The 20,031-nt window shown below is 37.7% G+C and overlaps 1 long non-coding RNA gene across 1 annotated transcript in view; it reads left to right on the forward strand.

The window, feature by feature from the left end:
• The first annotated feature begins 11,365 nt into the window (after positions 1-11,365).
• The window catches only part of LOC110316942, an 18,342-nt gene continuing 9,676 nt past the window's right edge, over positions 11,366-20,031 (forward strand). The window contains exon 1 of the long non-coding RNA XR_002380288.1: positions 11,366-11,431. This is a non-coding gene — a long non-coding RNA (uncharacterized LOC110316942). The remainder of the gene's footprint in view (positions 11,432-20,031) is intronic.

A 20,031-nucleotide genomic window follows, 5' to 3' on the forward strand; every position in this document is an offset into this window, starting at 1 on the left:
ACACACACACACACACACACACACACACACACACACACACACACACCAATCAATCAGTAGACCAAAAATGATAGCTCGTTAGAAATGGAGAGTCTGAAGCAGCAGGATTCCCATGACTTCAAGGTCAGCCTAGGTTACACAGTGGCTACTTTTCAAAAAATAAATAAATAAATAAAAATAAAGGAAGTTAAAGAGAAAGAAAAAAATAGAAAGGAAAAATAGTAGAAAGTCAATGGAGATACTATCTTACTATCTTAAGTTTAGCAATATTTATGACACATACTGAAAACTCAATGTCAATTTCAAGGAAGCCAATGTGACTTTAAATACTATAGTCATTTAATATAAATGCTTAAGAAAAAACAAATTGATATTTTTGATATATGCTGCATGTATATGTCAAAAATCAAAATCAACTAGTTAACTAGAAATTAATATGACTGACATAATGGAAAATTGATTCTGACAGATGCAAGCTAGCTTCTCAGTATCATATTTATGTTGTCAACTGAGAAGGGAAAAGATAATTACATAAACTCAAGTAATTTCCATTTTTATCTATTTTTATTTATACTAACCTTGGTAACAGGAACGTTGGAGCATTCCTGCACATTGATAGCCTTATGAAATGAAAACATCCAAGTATTTAAAATAGAATTAACAATGTAGAAGAGACACATAGTCTTCTTATGTTTAGCTTTTGTTTCCTAGGGCATAAAGCAAGTTGAAATGCTTTATATATTTGAGTTTGGGATGTAGTAGAAAACTCATAATACCAAAGCTGAGCCCAGTACTTTAGTATGGTAGAATTAAGACAAAAACCATGTTTAAAATAATACTTCCCAAAATAGTTTCCAGCTATAATGTGAAGGCAGGAAACTCTCAAATGAAAAAAGGGGAAAGGATTAGTCATGTGGAACGGGATGTCCTGAGAACAGCTCTGGAGCTTTTGCCAGTACACAATCATTGCCTGGTACTGTCAAGCAGATTTATGAAAATAAAGACCATACGAAGGATGCTAGGATGTTCCCACTGGCCCCTAAGGGACAACCACGGGTTAAACAGTCCAGGCGAGTGAACCACAACCCCAGCTCCAAAGCTGTGACTCATCAGCCTGGCTGCTTCTTGAAGGCAATGAGTCACCAGCCTCACCTACTCACAAGCAGCTAGAATACAGAACACAGGAGGAAAAGACAAGGGAAGACTTAAGAGCAGCCCACATGGAATACTTTTTCACTGCATATTCATTTCATTTCCTCTAAGGTAAAAATCTGGCAAGGAAACCAATTTGTAGGAGAGAAGAAATTGGCTTTAGGGTGGGGCTTCCAGACTATTGTTGAGCTCTCTTTGAGCTTGTGGTTGCTTTGGAAGATGGGGTGCATAAAGAACCACAAAGAACATAACACTGATCCCCACCTCCCCACAGGCTCCTCTCACCCATGGTTTGTCGCTGATGAAAATCACTGTTTCTGTTTCTAACATTCCAAGATAAAATAGCTATGAGAACTGGCATTCCAAACATTTTTCCCTTTGCCTTCTAAATATGTCAAATACAAGGTAAATAGTTCCCTCTCTTATTCTCTTGCTATCTCTTCTTCTCACCCCTCACGGAAATAATTAGTGATGGTATTATTAATGTTGTTATAGTTCAGTTTTATTAACATCACATAACAGAAAAAACAAACATTTTTTAGCCTAATAGAGAGGTCACAAGTATAGCTAATACCTTGGTAGGGTCTTTTCTTTACCCGACCTCACTTAAGAAAAGACACAGCTGACTTGCATGCAAACAATTTATCAGAGTGGAATTTATCCTCACACTAATAAATTTCCAGGAAATTTAGGTGTAGAAAAGTAAGATTTGTATTAAGGTCAAGAGGTCAAATTTGGCTTTTTGGTTCCCCAAGAGGAAAACTGTTATTCAAATCCAAAATTGTGGAATTCCAACTTTCTTATTGGTGATTTAAGTTCCATAGATTCTGTATATAAATTCTTCAGTAACATTGAATAATCTGTTCCTTTAAAGTTTTTCTCCATAATATTCCAGTCTACTTGTGGCAGAATCTTTGATTAAAAATGAACAAACACATGAACTCAAAACAGGCAGCCTTTGTTGGAGCAACAGATTTTTTAATTGAAAACATTTCAACTAGCATGTATTAATGTTACAAAATGATGAACATCACAAGGCATGAGCTCATGTGTGCTGTTTAAACTCTCTGCCTACAGTCCTCTCTTGTACCCACTTCTCATGCAATTTCACTTCCTCCTCCAAACAAGCCAAGCCCTTTCTGTTTTCAGGTCTACATGTATACATTTCAAGAGATAACCTGTTCACAGAGATAAAATACGTGATACTCATACAAAGTACTGCTCAAAATTAAAATGGATGTTAAGTTCGACATTGATCACAGCACTTGATTGACTGAGGTAAGGCTATTGTTTTGAGTTTGAGGCTGGCCTGGGTTACATAGCATAATTGTATCAAACCAAGAAAAGACACAAATTAATCTATCTTATGTACATATTGCTATTGGAAGTACGCCAATATGAAAGAAATACAAGTATAGGATGCAGAATTTCAACAGTATGGTTTCTTCAGAGAGTAAAGGATACAGGGAATATTGGGGTGTGAGGGGCCAGGTTCCTATTGGGGAAGTAAAACTATTGTCTGTGAGACGGTGATAATGTATATACATCAGACTTCCAGTAAAATAAAGAACATGAAAAGTGTGTCCTAACCGAAGTGGGGCTGACAGCCCATGATCATGTACTAACACTGGTTCACAAATGCGGCCAATGTACCTCATCAATGCAGGACATCTGTAAGAGGAGAGACCGGGGCAAGGCAATGAAGGAGCAAATTCTCTGTATTTTCTTCTCAAGTTTTCTAGAAAGCTAAGTTTTCTTCAAACCATATAGTCCCCCAGAGAAAAAATATTAAGTTGGCTGTATTATTTTTAAGATATATTAGTGCCATATAATTACCAGTGTAATAATTAAAAGTTGTCTTAAAGTCCACAGCTTAAAAAGTCATGCATTTCTTTTATAAGACACACTGTCAGTTCCACTGGTTCATCCTGCAAAAAGAAATGGACTTCCAAGGTTAAAGAATAATGTGTATTAAAAAGATGAAAAGTAATTTAAAATATTTCCATCCAAAATGGAAATTTAATTTCCATTAATCCATACCAAAATAAACATCCAGGTGGATTTAAGACTGAAGACATGTAATATGAATATTATATATTATTAAGAAGCATAATTTTGGGGTGGGAAGAATAGAAAAGATGTAAACATTTTATGGAAATATGCAAACAAACAAAACTAGTGAATTCTCTCTAAACTGCCAATATTTTTCATTCACTAACAAAGGGGAAATAAAGACAATAGTCCAAGATCTCTTAGGAATTGATGACTAAAACAACAAATCAAAGAACAAACATGAACAAAATATAAATATTCAGAAATGCAAATTCAAATGCTGAAGTAAACAAAATTATCAAAATTTACAGTATTGAAGGAAATACTGTTCAAAAATATGATCACAACCTTGGGGCTAGAGGGCTGGCTCTACTGTTAACTAAGGCTTCAACTCATGTTGTAGATGATCCAGGTTTGGTTCCCAGAACCCATGTCAGAAGTATGTCCTTCAAATTACAGGAGACCGGAATCTTCTGGCATCCACTGGCACTTGAAAGTACATGCATATACTTGGCCACATGAACATACACATAACAATAGGACACATTTTTAGAAAGAAGTGAGGGGAAGAGAAATAACAAAAACTCCAGACTAGTGAAAATCCAAGAAGCTCTATACAATTTTTATGACAAGACAGTTAACGGTTCTCTTTTTTTTTCACTTTTTTTTATTATTATTTTCTTTATTTACATTTCAAATGCTATCCCGAAAGTTTCCTATACCCCTCCCCCCCACCTCTGCTCCCCTACCCACCCACTCCCACTAATGGGCCCAGGCCTTGCCTTGTGCTGGGTCATATAAAGTTTGCAAGACCAAGAGGCCTCTATTCCCAGTGATGGCCGATTAGGCCATCTTCTGCTACATATGCAGCTAGAGACACAAATTCAGGGGGTACTGGTTAGTTCATATTGTTGTTCCACCTACAGGGTTGCAGCCCCCTTCAGGTCCTTGGGTACTTTCTCTAGCTACTCCATTGGGGACCCTGTGTTCCATCCAATAGCTGGCTGTGAGCATCCACTTCGGTGTTTGCCAGGCACTGGCATAGCCTCACAAGAGGCCGCAATATCAGNGTCCCTTCAGCAGAATCTTGCTGGCATGAGCATTAGTATCTNGGTTTGGTGGCTGCTGATGGGATGGACTCCTGAATGGGGTAGTCTCTGGATAGTCCATCCTTTCATCTTAGCTCTAAATTTTGTCTCTGTACCTATATCCTTTCGTGAGTATTTTGTTCCTTATTCTAAGGAGGAATGAAGTATCCACACAATGGTCATCCTTCTTGGTTTTCTTCTGTTTTGCATAATGTATCTTGGGTATTCTAAGTTTCTGGGCTAATATCTGCTTATCAGTGAGTGCATATCTAGTGACTTCTTTTGTGATTGGGTTACCTCACTAAGGATGATATCCTCCAGATACATCCATTTACCCAAGAATTTCATAAATTCATTGTTTTTAATAGCTGAGTAGTATTCCATTGTGTAAATGTACCACAGTTTCTGTATCCATTCCTCTATTGAGGGACATCTGGGTTCTTTCCAGCTTCTGGCTATTATAAATAAGGCTGCTATGAACATAGTGCAGCATGTGTCCTTATTACCAGTTGGAAGATCTTCTGAGTATATGCCCAGAAGTGGTATTGTTGGGTCCTCCGGTAGTACTATGTCCAATTGTCTGAGGAACTGCCAGACTGATTTCCAGAGTGGTTGTACAAGCTTGCAATCCCACCAGCAATGGAGGAGTGTTCGTCTTTCTCCACAACCTCGCCAGCATCTGCTGTCACCTGAATTTTTAATCTTAGCCATTCTGACTGGTGTGAGATGGAATCTCAGGGTTGTTTTGATTTGCATTTCCCTGACTGGAGATGTAGTTGAACTATCAAGCTGTCTAAAGCCATAAGTGTATTTATTCTATAGCACTAAAGAAAAATGTTCTATACGTCGCCCGTGTTTGTTTCCTTTTGGCAAGCTTTATAAAATAAAACCAACAGGAGAGGGTAGTTGAGAGGCATGGGTGCTAAAAAGGAAAACATACTGGGAAATCAAAGTAAGCGTCAGGAGGACCAAGCAGTCCTCCTGAGTGTGAACCAGTCTCCAGTCTGCCTTCTGCAGTGCTCATTCGCTCATTAAAATGTCACTGACTGCAGAGAGTTTGGAATGTTGCAAATCCAGAGCCAAATTGTCATAGGTCATCTTTGGAGCCCTCTTAATAGTCATTTCTTGCCCTCCTCTGTGCCTGACCGAACCACTTCATGACCATTAGATAAGTCATTTGGAATGTACAGACAGGGCACTAGTTTCTAACCAATCGAAGACTAAAAAAAGTAAAGACTGAGGCCCACAACAGAGGTCTCCCTGCTTAGCCTGCCCTCCTAAAGTTTGTACCTGAGTTGGGTTTGGCCTAATGCTGCTTGTGTTATAATTTTAATTTTGCTCTCCCAAACTGCTTACAGGAGTGTCTGCATGTAAGACACTGAGAGATCCTCTCCCCATTTGGTTCTGCTTGGCAAATAAAGATGCAAGCAAACTATGGATGGCCAGCTAGGTAGGATCGACAGAGGCAGGACATTTAGGATTCCTGGGCTTGGGAGAGAGAGGAGAGGAAGAAGCAGAAACACCAGGAGGGGCGTAGGACTGACCAGCCATGTAAGAATTCCAGTAAGCGGCCCTAGTGGCTGCTTCCCTGACTGGGTCTGGGGTAGCAGAGATGAAATACAGATTTTAAGGGATGTTAACTCTGGGATTCCGGAGGGGAGTATTTGCTAACAGAGAGGAAGTTTATATGTGCTCAAGCATTAAGCTTGTCAAGGCATATCAGAATTAACTGGTGTGTGTGTGTGTGTGTGTGTGTGTGTGTGTGTGTGTGTGTGTCTGTGTGTCTGTCTGTCTGTCTGTCTGCCTGTATTTCATTAGAGAATCCAGAGAGCTCTCGGGCGGGTGCATGCTTGTGATCCATCAGGAGCACAGAGCAGGTCAGGTTAACTAACTTGCCGATACATGTACCAATGTCTTTGAAAAGTATCTTAATTTATAACTTTCTTTGTTTTATTACTATAAAAATTTCATCAAACTGCTTTTACATTGGACCATAGAATCTCGGGTGACTTAAATTAGTGTTCTTCAGGCCATTGCCACTCATAGTTGATTTCGGAATAAGGTTTCTTATCTCCTTTGAAATGGGACATGGATGTTTTACATCAACAGAAGGATACAATGTGGTCATATTTTATAAGATTTCAAAACAAGCTGTAAATTTAGAAATCGAGATAGTAGACCTAAAAGTAGGAGTTTGGAAAACACAGCGAAGGAAAGGTTGAGAAGTGCAAAAGAGCTGACCATCTGGAGTCATGGGTTCTGTATTAACATTTTCCTTCTGTGGCTTTCATAAAGTACCCTGACCAAAAGCAATCCAGGCAAGAAATGGTTGGTTTCTACATTACAATTCCAGGTAACAGTCCGTGATGGCAGAGAGTTAAGCAACTTAAACTGCTGCTCACAATACATCCACAGTCAATTAAGTGAGAAATGCAAACACACTCGCTTGCTTGCTTGCTCTCAGCCAGCTTTCTCATTTCTTAAACTGAGAATGACCCCTCGACCAAGTAAAGAAGCCACCAGCAATGGGCTTCGTCTTCTGACATCAATTAGCAGTCAAGAAAATCTGCCACAGACATATATTCAAGGCAGTCTGATCTAGATAATTCTTTATTAACACTCACTTCCCAAGAGATTCCAAGTTGTGTCAAGATGACAGTTAAAACTAGCCAGCACCGAACACTGAAGAATGGGTTGATGGGAAGGACCAGGGAGAAGAGAGCTACCCACCAGTCAAAGACTATGGCTCAGAGGAACCCTTTCCTTATAGCTATGAGAATAAACAAATGCTGCAGGTTATGGGTTGTGTGGAGTTGTAGATTAAAATATTCCTGTATTGCTTTGGGAGGCAATGATAGGTCAGAATGTTTTCTCTATGAAGCACTTACCTTGCCATATTTGCAGAATGGGAGGTACAGACTCTCCATCATATTCATTAATGTGCATCTCCAGAAATGTGTAGGCCTAGGCCTAGATCTGTTTTCTGCTGAAGGAAGGTTTTTTTTTTGTTTGTTTTTTGTTTTTGTTTTTTTTTAACATATATTTAGAGTAAAGAGATTATTCATTGTTTTATAAAGAACAAATTGAAAAAAGTAACCCTTTGATTTCCATCGTTTGGTATCATAAAAATACTTATTGTTGAATATGTTTCCTAGAATGTGGCTATCTCTGATTTGTCAAGTTACTTAAAGCAACTCATTTTATGTTTTAGTTGAAAGACAGCACACTATAGTTCACCGAAAACAGAGGAGTTGAGGTTTGCATAACCTCACCTTTTTTTCTTTTTAATGTAACAAATGAGGACAGGAAACTTAGATTGATTTTAAAAATTAGATAACTCAGAAGATCTCAGAGTGTCATCACAGTATCCCAGAAGTATTGGAGAGAACTTCAGTGTAACAAAGTAGCCTGGAGAGAAAGTACATTCTCTTCACTTCTCAGGTGTTTATGTTTTATATATATATATATATATATATATATATATATATATATATATATATATATATATACAAATATGAAAGGGCTTGAGGCTGCCAGAAATGAGCATCAAAATACAACATAAGAGAGGGGGAGGGCTTATGTTCTCTTCATAAATATGATCATCGTTAAGCTTGAAGCCAAACATGCAAATTCTAACATTTTCCCTAAATCTGATACATAAACCAGAATCTTTTTTTGGAGAGGCTTAAAATAAGCAAAATGTGAAAACAGGGACAATTCTAAATTCCACCTGTGATTCCAGGGTCAGAACAGCAGTGGAAAATTCAAATTCAGCTTGAGGGTTTACAGGAGGCCATCCTGAGAATTAAAGAGTCTTAGGCTCCCCCGAGAGCCCTCCTCCCCATCTGCAGCTCTCTACCTGTCTCCTGGTTCCCGTTTTGCATTTTTAACAGGTGGTGGCAGGTGCTTACAATATGCACATTGAAGTTTAATTTCCATCTGGGTGAACAAGAAGTCAGCTGCCTGCCCGGGGCAAGGGCTTATTTGCTGTGGACACAAGGAGGTTTGCTTATAGAATGCCCAAAGTAAAGAGAATAAAGGCTTAACTGAGTAAAGAGGGAACACGGAAAATTCCCTGGGATTAGAAATGATGGGTTGGGCAAATACTCTTTACAGCATTTGATATTTGCAATATGGAAATGAAATTCAGATCAGAAAAACTGCTTCATGTACTTCTTAAATCTCAAGGTCTCCTGAACTTTCTTGAAACGGAAACATCTAAGTTACATTTATATGCAGTTTGAGTGTACCAGGCTTAATGGAATATAAGATATATTCTTTAAATAAAACTCTATAGACTGAGTTTTGTTGGGAAAAAAAAAGGAGTACTTTGTTGCAAAGTGTTATTATATAGTAAAGGACACTTACATAAATAAAGCTTTCTGGGGAAAATCAGTGAGGAATCCATTTTGTGGACAATCTTGCTATACAGAGCTACAAAACTTGGATATCTAATTGCAGTTTTGTGAGTCACAACTTTAAAATTTGCCCAGCGGTAGGGAAGTAGGAGGGAAACTTGTGGAGATTGCATAGTTCTGTCTGAACCCAACAAAAAGAAAAATAGCCCCATGAATAAAAACCAAAACTGTACATACATGAACTGAAATATGAAGTCTTAAACACACACACACACACACACACACACACACACACACACACACACACACACTTTTCAAATGTCTCATTTCTCCTTAAGGAAGAATAGATAAAGACACATTTTCCCCAAGGGAAAGCAGGAGAAAATTCCAAATAATTTAAATACTTGAATAAGCTGCCATGCTTGATAGATGACAGCACTCATTCCAGCCATCACAGCACATTGTTCTTATGTCTGCATGTCCTACAGAGGCTAAGAAGAGACTTTAAAGTGATTAGGAGGGCAGGGCTCTGCCTGACTTGATGCTTTCTCTGCTGAGCCCCTTTTCCTATTTTAAGGCTTAACTAAAAAGTCAGCCCTCTACAGACAATTTGCCAGTCTACAGGAAGATGTTCTTGAAAGCAGACATTTTATTGGGATCTTGGACACATAATCATTAGCTAGAATTTCTTATTGTCTTTCTTCCCCACTAGATTTAATCTGTTTAGAACTCATTCCTTTTCATACGTACATTTTCAGTTTTCAAAGAAAAATTTACAACATAAAGCTAATGACTTTTCTAAGCATCAAAATGCAATTTCCTGTCCTTTGTGGTTATGGTATGAAGGTCCTGGCTTGTTCAGTAATGACCGTGGAAAGAAAACCTTTGAAAGAGCCATTGTCTTGGGCTGTATTAGCACAGTCTTAATCCTAGCAATTGGACGCAAAGGCAATAGGATCTCTGGCACTTTGAAGCCATTATAGTCCATATGGTGAGTTCTAGGCTAGACAGGGTTACATAATGAGACCCTGTCTCAAAACATGAAAATTAAAGACATCGTCAATATGGTGGACAAAAATAAAAGTCAAGTTGAGGACTGATATATGATCGTACAAGAACAGCAGCCATCCATAGATGAGATGGAGCAGGTGCAGTAGTGGTTTCAACAACACACCTTTCACTGTGGACTGAGTTATAATAGATAACTAATCAATAAGGTGGAGAAGCGATTTCAAGAAAGACGGAAGATCTTTCAACTTAGATAACAGAGAGAACACAGCATCTTCCTAGGAGAAACAGTGAGTATCATCATAACTGGAAGGTAACAGTTTTATCACACCTCTCTGTAATATGAAGAAACGATTGCATTATACAACCTTAGGGAAAACGTTCTAGAACATTACTTGGCATCTCCTATGACTCAAGGTTTAGATACTCCCAGATTATTTTGAGACCAGAAGATTAGAACGTTGTTATAAGTTTCATTATTTCTCTCTTACTCTGTATTTATCCGATCAGTTTTTGTCTTTACAATAGAAAACATGGCAGTCAACATTCCTGTTCTTGCATTCCACAGTGACACATCTCCTGCTTGAAAAAAAAATAAAAATAAAATTCCAAACAAGTTTTTGGTTGGTATTGTGTAGATAATGACCTGAACCTGAAACAATGCATGTACCCAAGTGTGCTGTGGTTTGAAACTGCTTCTCGGTTTGGCCCTAGAAAAGATAGGGTTTGTAATACAAAGAAATATATTAATTAACACGGCTACTTAGAAGGCTCATGTGGGAGTAAGCCTCATTGAAAGAACAATATGAAACATCCCTAAAAATAAACAATAAATAGATGAATGCTTAGTAAATATACAGTGAATGAATACATGTCTCTCTTTCTCTTAGAATGAGTTCATTTGACAGGATGTCAGTAGTAATAAATAATCAGATAGGACTATCTGATTTGTTTACCCTTCATTAATGGGAATCTGATATTTCCTGAAAGGAAATCTTTCATGACTGTTGGAGCTGACACTGAGCAGTCCCATAATACAATCTAAATCCCATGATTAAGCCACGGATACGAAAACGTTTATCTGTGCAATCCATTGAAGCTTTGGTTTCTGCAGTCTAACATTCTTCTCCCTCTTTTGTTTTTCCTCTTTGAAAATTAAATCCCTCGCTGTTAGTGATCTGATGGCAAAGATGAAGGATGGCTTTCTAGTTTAATAACCTGCTGTAGACATGTTATTGAAACAACCTTAGTAGTGACCAAATGGGGTAGAGAATCACCTCATTAAAAGTAAAAATAAATAACTCTGGGTATACTTACAAGAGAAGGCTGACTGGCGATAGCAGAGCAGGTGAAGAACTAAGATATGAAGGAGAAAGGTACCACCCTTAATACCTTCCTAGCTTGGACAGGTTTCTGAATAGATACTTGGGGTTAGTGAAAAGCTATTTGAAATCAAATGAGTGAAGAGCAAATGCCACAGAATCTTGAATTTTATCTCTCTGTTTCTTCAGTGCTCTGGCTCCATGTCCCATCAATCAACAATCTTTCTGTACCCATGATTCTGAAACACTAAAGAAAAGCTACATGGCATTGTGCCCGGATGGGCAGGTGGCAAGGGAATAATGTGTTAATGTTTGAGTTTGGTTGACTAGCTGCATTCTTTGTGGTTTCAGACAGAAACTCAGCAGATCTCACCCTCTGGTGTATACTCACGAACAGAGAGATCCCCCCAGGCAAGGATGAACTTCTCTAAAAGGGACACATGAATACCAAGTAAGTCCAGCTTGTTCCTATAAACGTCAGGCTGTGAACAACTATCACACTCTCCATGACCCACTATTCTCTAGAATAGATATGTTTTACCCTATATAATAAGGTTTGGTCATGTACATTAAAAAACTGAATTGGCTCTGTGTTGCTGTAGAGCAGATGAACTTGTGGAAGCGAGTGTATATGTATAAATGTATGCAATTATTTTTCATCCCACACTAAGGTTTTTAGATAGTAGTGGCTCAGAATTTTTGATATATTTCAGCAAATGAAGTTTATCAACATTTAATTGAACACAGTTTAAGCATACCGGAGTAGAAAGCACATCATTAAATCTCCATCACAGGACATGGCTATCCCATATCCTTTTTTCATTGGCTCTTGCATGGATGCTTTATTGACACTCTGCTGAGCAATACTGTATAATAACTCCAAGAATGAGAAGGCAAGTATTAATTCAGAAAGTACGCCTAATCATGGTGTATATTTAAACAAAATAGACTATCAAAACTGTACTTGTTAACAGATGAATTATTTACTAACAATTCATTATATTTATGAGAAATCAAACAAGAAACATTTAAAATTATTCTCGTTTTTGGATATAATGTGTGAATTTATAATGTATGCTTATTTGGTTGTATAGATAAAATGTCTTTTTGCCAAGAATTCTGTCACTGTGGCAGTGTAGGCGCTCCCTGATCACTTGGAAATGTATCTTCTAACCAAGTGACTCTTGAGCTGATGCATTTTAATGACACTAAGGACAGAGTCATAGCTGACAGCCTAGCACTTCCTCCTCAAACGTGTCACTACACTGACTTTTAAGCTGAAGCTAAAGAAATAAAATTCCCTCTGCAGTATCAGTCCAAAGTTAGGCACCCAGTATATTTTACATACTCTTGCCTATAAAGTCTCTAACAGGCATTTATTTCATCCTCATGATGATACGATTAGGAATGGCAGGGCATAGAACAGAACTGCTGTGTGCATCTCAAAGTGGAACTGAAGTTAGTTACTAGAAAACAAGGGTGTCGTGACTGGCATGCAGTTCTACTTTTGAGGTCAGCATTCTTTACCGTGTTGCCAACCTGAACTGAGATACTCAAATGTACAACATCATAGTGAAAAGAGCTTTGTATGAATCAAAAAACCTAGGCCCAGGTAAGAAGGCTTTAGTGACTATGAACATAAACACGGCTACCTGGGAAATAGCTCATGGACACTCCTATACCTACAAACACATTCTTACAGTCCATGAAACCACAGACATGCACCTCTTCAAGAGGGTATGGAAAATCTTAGCAATGTGCTTCTAAGGCACTCAATTTTCTTTACAGTTCTGGACAAACCAGCTCTTCTGGGTTAAGCATTCACAGCATGTTCATGATTTTCAAAGGTTTCTTTCTTTTCTTTTGAAAACTTTTTCACCTCTCTGTGATTTTCCATGCTGGACAGCTGAAACAGAGCATTTGCGGTGGTGACATAGCAACAGTGTGTTCTTTTCTGTGTTCTGACAATGAAACAACACAAGGAATGCACAGGCCTCAAGTACACCTACTTTTGTCCGTTGGGGAAAGCATCTCTGTGGAGACTGTTCATGCACTATGTCATTTTTAAATATAACTTTTCTTATATTTCCAATTAATTTATGAAGCTGTTTAATTCCTTTTACCATAGAGTTCTTCAGTAAAATATCATAATTCACTATTTCTTCGGTTGTATTTGCTGAAGTCACCAATTCTGCAAAAATGCTTTGATTCCAATTTCCTCAGAATTCTTCAGAAAAATACATTCACTGACCGTATGCACAAATTGGTGTGTGTGTGTGTGTGTGTGTGTGTGTTCAACTAGTTAATGAATTCCAGAAAACAGTGATATGTAATCATTGTTGCTAGGGACAAATGTAATAGAAATACCATTATCTCATGTTCAGAAAAGACCATTCAGAAAAATCTGAAGCATGCATTAGATTGTGTAGAGAAAGACATTGTGCTTGACTTAGATCTTATGTTTTAGAGCATGACCAAATGCAATGAACTCCTAAATAAACACCACACCACACTGTGCGTGAAATATATATTAAATAAGTAATGATAATACTGATTAGAATTACCATTTTATTAATTTCTAGAAATTTAGAAAGCCCCTGGGGGGCTGGAGAGATGTTAAGAGTGCTGACTACTCTTCCAAAGGTCCTGAGTTCAATTCCCAGCAACCACATGGTGGCTCACAACCATCTTTAATGGGATCCAATGCCCTCTTCTGGTGTGTCTTCATATACCTAAACTAGAAAGTCCCTGGTATTTTTTTTTTTTAATATCAAGAATAATAGCATAGTAACTTAGTACTGGGACAGTACTAAGAATTCCAACTTAAGGCCTTGGTAATTGCTAAAAATGAAATAAAATTAACTTTCAAAGTTTCCCAGATAATATTGGATTAGAAACTGATAGTTCCAAAGCTAATTTTAATAAATTTTGCTTTTGAAACTATAAGAATTGTGTTTTAAAATGAGTAACCATATTATTTCTCCTTAAGAAGTTAGTATGAGAAAGAGAAACAAGAAGAAAATCTCTGCATTCATTATTTTCAAATGATGTGAAATTAAAAATTATATTGTAGATTCCCTGTACTCCCTAGCTGTGGTCACTATCTTCTCTCTCAGCAAAGTTGCAAGGAAATCTGTCTTGTGATGTAATGTATGTATCCAGTACCAGTGAAGTGACTGGTCTCTGAGTATATAGTGGGACATGTGTGGAAATGTAAGGAGTTTCAGTCTGAAAGTACATTCTGTGGGAATACATAGCTGTATTGTAGCCAGCTACCTCAGGTGTCATAAACACTAAGGTCTGCTTTGATGAGAAAGAGGTGGAACACCTTCTGGGTACAGAAGGTGGGTCCTGTTATCATTGGCTCATCAGGGTGTGTCCATAGTCATCAGCAGAGTCAGATCTACATCACACAAACTCAAATAGAAAAATAGTTGTTGGCCACTGTCTTGAATATCTTAAGAAAAGAAAACCGAGATGATGTACTGTGTACAGAATGAATCACAAATGTTCATCAGGGAAACACATTGATTATTGGCACTCTACTGTTTATGAGTTGTTCAAAGAGTTTAAAGAAAATGGGATGCCTTATCTACTCCCTTACTCTTTTACAGACAGAAATTATCTCATTTAGCTAGAAACTAACATTGCTTGAAGTCCAGTACAAAAAACACTAAACAATGTTTTATTTTTAAGATTACACTCTAATTCAAGATATTAAATAAAAACAAGAATAAACCAAAAAGAATATTCATTTTAAAAAGTTTCAATATAGTTTTTCAGCATATACACATGTTTATTTTATCATTTTGGATTTTGAATAATGAAAATGAACTTATTTGAGAAAGATATTGCTACGGGGATGGGTTCTTCATTCATCAGTGTCTCTGAACCTCATTCTGTGCTTTTAAAGTCATATGACCCAAGAGAGAAAAAGGGTAGACATATAATCTATTTTCCATTTTAAGAGCTTGACCCCTCATGAAAGATTAGATTACACTTCAATAAACAGGCAAAAAAGCAAACTATTTCTTATTCCATTTCTAAACTTTGTTATAAGCTACTACCAAGCACCTGGAACATATATAACATTTTGTTGACAGAAGACTATAGTCTTCTTGATATCTATGAAGAATCAATTCTAGGACCCCTACAGATATCATTATCAAAGCATCCACTGATCCTGTATATATGTTTGTTAAGCAGACATAGACCATCCTACAACACACACACACACACACACACACACACACACCACAACACACATACACACAAATGTGCACACACACACACTAAACTCACACATACCACACACCCACACACCCACACACACCACACATACACACAAATGTGCACACACACATACTAAACTCACACCACACACACACACACACACACACACACACACACACATACATATTCTTCTAGTTTAGTAACAATGTACCACAGAATGTAAATGCGAAGTAAAAAAGTGTTATATGCTACATTTCTCAGGGAATAATCATAAAGAATTCTCAACATGTTCAGAACAGATGCAGTTTTCAGTTTCTAAATATTTTTATTCACAGCCAGTCAAACCTATGGATATTGAACCTGGCTACAGAGAGGGTCAAATAATCTGTTATAAAACAGGAATGAAAGGACTGTACTTATGAAAACAGACTGAAATAAAAACAAAACTATGAGAAAAAATTGCCAAAAATGATGTAAGGTCAGAAATGTCAATGCTAAGATGAAGAAGGCAAGACAGGCAACAGCTTGGGATTCTGTAAGTAAGGTGTATTAACACTGGCGACTGGAAGATCTGCAGTGCCCCATGAGTGGTTTCCTCTGAGTCTAAACTGTCAAGGCACTTCCTGTGTGGTTACCATAGAAATAAATATACAACAGGACGTTGAGTTTCAAAAACAGGAGCACCTAAGGCAGAAGCACCATTTTCTGTTTGCTCTCAGATCCTGGAATTCCAAAGCAGATGAAAAAAACTGAAAAGCAGTACTGACCATTTAGTAAGGGCTCCATTTGCAAGTCAGGAAGCTTGCTTGGATGTGAAAGTGAAGTTAGTGGCTTCGTTCGAACCTCTAAGTAATAACAAATGTCAGAAGAAACAGGAAGTCAGGGCCAGTCAAAGGGGAGGTGGCTTGATTTAATCTATGAACTAGAATTAAGTATTTCTTTGAATTAAGTATATCAGTCTTCAAATGAAATTTTTTGGTTGGAACTCTCAGAAATTTAAAGCCATCTTTTTGCTAACAGCATATCCACTTTGATTATTTGCACACGAGTTTCTATTCTTGAAAATTCCACATGTGTGATGAGTATAGAGGCACATGCAGGCATGTGCACATGCTGGCACACGCATTTGTACACACACACACACACACACACACACACACACATACATGTTCCATCTATCTTAGCTCACGAGAACTACAGTATTCTGCAATAAATTCTGTGATCTGGTACACAGTCTCAACAGCCTTTCAAGTCTAACTGGGTTAAGACATGTTGAAAATGTCTTTATGAAACATATAATCACATATCCCAGTTTGGTGTGGTGAGTTATGGAAGGGTCCTCTGATGGTAACAATGTTTTGTTAGACATTGTAAAGTAATAGATGACAAAATTACTGCACAAGGGCCTACATTTCAAGAGTGTATTTTATTGAACTGACTGGTTTTTCTTTTCACTTATCTGATGTTGATAACTTAATTTTCAGGCTGCAGAACAAACAACTAGCTTTATTATGTGTGTTTACACATGCCAGTTTATCATTCCATAGTAAATCTACTATCTAATTAAGCTTATCTCAAGGACTTAAAGTTATTCAGCCAATTAAAGAGCTGATGTATGAGTGTTGTAATGTTTACATTTCAATTAACAGTGATAAGCACAGGTATGTCATGCTTAATAAACGGAAATATTAAAATAATAGATGGAAAATTCTAACAAATAATTTGTTAGGCATAGAACACCTCAACAAATTCTGAGGCATAAAATATTAATCTTATTTGCAAGGGTCTAGGGAACTATTTGGAAAAACTGAATTCTTTAGATATAAATTAAAACAACCACTCAAAAGTAAGCAGTAGGTAAGCTGGAAAGCTCTGTAGAGAAGGGTAAATAACCAAAATTGGGGACCACATAAGGATCTTTTTTTTTGAAATCTAACATGTAAAATATCATTCATATGAAAGTAGAATTCCAAAGTATTCCAGAACTGAGAAGCAAAATTTGCATAGACTGTATCAAGTATAAGTGCTGAGTTTAAGTTTAAAATGTAAGTTCAAAGTGAAATATGTAAAGTTGTATGTACTGAAATCTCTGCTGTACACATTTATTGTAGGCAGGGCCTTGACCCTCATGCTCAAGAATATCACTCTCCATCCTAGCTCAGTCCTGCCTGGCTAGCTTAGAGATAAGAGTGATCTGAAATCCCTCCAGTTAACAGTCAGCTGGTGTTACATAACAGAATAACTCCAGCATGCTGTTTGCTTCTCTGGGTCTTTTGAGCTCTCGATCAAAATTCTGCCAAGGCATTTCTGTCATGTCTACTTAATTTAATGCATGACTTCCCTTTCCCCAGGCCCAAGCTTATGGTAAGCATCCAAACCAAATAGAACTGTTCCCTGTACCCTTGCCAGGGAGGTTTCAGTCATGGGCTGAGGATTCCTTACTAACAAATTCTTGTTTAATACACTCATCTTTCACCATTCTCAACCCTCAACCCTGTCTAACACTATCAAGATCTACTCTCAGACATGTGCTTATGATTCTCTTTGCTATACATTAATTATGTTCGCTTGGGGAGTGATTCCATTTTGTACTTCTCTGATGTATATCAAGTCTTCATCCTAGTTATGGAACAAGAAGGTAGAGAGAAGAGGAATTAAAGAGAATAAATATTATCTTCCAAGTGTTCCACCTGGGTTGAAGCACTGGCACACTTACCATGCCAGAGAAGGTTACTCTCCTACCAAGTCCTTCCTATAGGACCAGGTGGTGAGGAGGAGGCATGGGCTGCCCTTCTTAAGCAAGCACGCCTATGATTCTCAGTCTTAATGGCTCACTCCTGTAGTTCAATTCCTTGAGCAAGAAGCACCATTCTAACAAGAAACATTAAGCTCACGTATGCATGTATGATGTTTTAGAATAAGTTCTACCATTTAATCGTGAGTTCAATCTATCTTTTCCCTGTAAAAACTACAGACGTACCTAAATACTGTTTTTGATTCTTCTCACTTTTACACCCTCATCCAGTTTGTTATTGACAAATGTGCCCTTGTGTCAGTTTCCTTCTTGTGCAAAAGGCAATATTTTGCAAGAACCAAGCCCTGTTAGTTAGTATCAGTCCCTTATTTCAGAAAGGCCTGGGTGTTGAAGTTTGATCTATTGCTATATGTATTATAAGACTAAATTGCATACTCTTGTGCAAACCTTTTTCTTTGGTTTAAAACTATAGGTTAAATAAAATTAGCAACAGTCAATTACTGGAAGGAGGAGAAGGTGTGTGGATTTGGAATAACCTGGCTGGAAAAGGAGAGATGGAGAGAGGAAGCCACCCATGAGGGAAGATGGAGCAGGAGAAACAGCAAGTATCATAATAAGTATCATACATCTCTGGGGAGGTAGCCGGGCAGCAGTCAGGAGAGTAGAGTAGGGATTGCCTCCCCAATCACTGTCAAACCAAATAAAATAACCATAGTTGGAGTTTCATTTATTTGTTAGCTAGTAGGGAAACAAGCTTAAATTAGTTGAACTACACTTGGGACCTCATCACAAGGCCAACCTGACTGGTTATATTAACTAGATGGGAGATAAACCTCTGGATCTATCTGTGAGGGTTTTTTTTTTCTTCTTCTTCTTTTTTTTTTTTTTTTTTCAGATGGATTAGTTTAGATGGGAAGACCCATCATGCCAGAGATAAACTACTGAACTTCATAAAAAGGAGAAAGATGATTACCCGCAGTCATTTGTCTCTGCTTCTTGATTGTGGTTGCAATATGACCGGCCACTCAAGTTCCTACCACTACAACATTCCCTCCATGATGGGTCATACCTGTAAACTCTGAGCCAGAATAAACCTTACATCCTCACTTCCTTGAATTATTTTGTAAGGTAATTTGTTACAATAGCAAGATAGTGCTGTGTCTTCTGGAAATGGGATGACAGATATTTGCGAGACATCCTGTGGATCTGGGAACCAAACCTGGGTCCTTTGCAAGAACTACTGCTTTTAAACACTGGGCCATCTCTGTAGTCCATTTAAGGACATTTCTGAGAGTTTATTTGTCTTTAAAAGTGGAAATATATTGCTATTGAACTGCAAAGTGATCTGTTTCTGGGATCATTTCTTAAAGATTATTTAAGAACCACAAGGAGATGACCCACTTCATTTGGGCCTCTCACCAGACTTCTTAGCATTAAGAAAGAAAGGACAATAAATGTGATGGTATAAAGGACAGAAATGTAACTAATCACCTCTACAGTCAGGAAATTCACAACCAAGGATCTGACTGGTCCTCTCCCTCTAGGCTGTGAAGGTGAATCTGTCCCTTCTCTCATGCATATTTTGTTACCCCTTGCCTGGCTTTTGCAGTCTTCTGTCTATAGATGCATCTAATTTCTGACTTTGTCTCTGCATGGGCATCTCTGCTTTGTGCTTCCGTGATGACATGACGTTTACTTTAGTGTTATTAATGAAAAGAAAAGAAAAGTGTCAGCTCAAGACCCCAAGTTCTCAGCCCAAAGGAGATTTATTTGCCCCAGAGGGACAGAAGGTAGGGAATCAGACACAAGGAAAAAAGATAGAGGACAAGGAAAAGGGAAGAAAACAAGAATTACTTGTACCTAAGTGGGGCAAAGGACAGCCTCTGGGTATCTAGGAGACAGACAGGGCACACAGGAAAACAGCAGCTTACAAAGGTACTAGGGAATGCCTTGCTAGGAAAAGGTGCTCTTTCTTTCTTTCTTTCTTTCTTTCTTTCTTTCTTTCTTTCTTTCTTTCTTTCTTTCTTTCTTTCTTTCTTCCTTCCTTCCTTCCTTCCTTCCTT

Source organism: Mus pahari, chromosome 1 (genome assembly GCF_900095145.1).
Source record: "Mus pahari chromosome 1, PAHARI_EIJ_v1.1, whole genome shotgun sequence".
In the NCBI taxonomy this organism is placed as follows: Eukaryota; Metazoa; Chordata; class Mammalia; order Rodentia; family Muridae; genus Mus; species Mus pahari.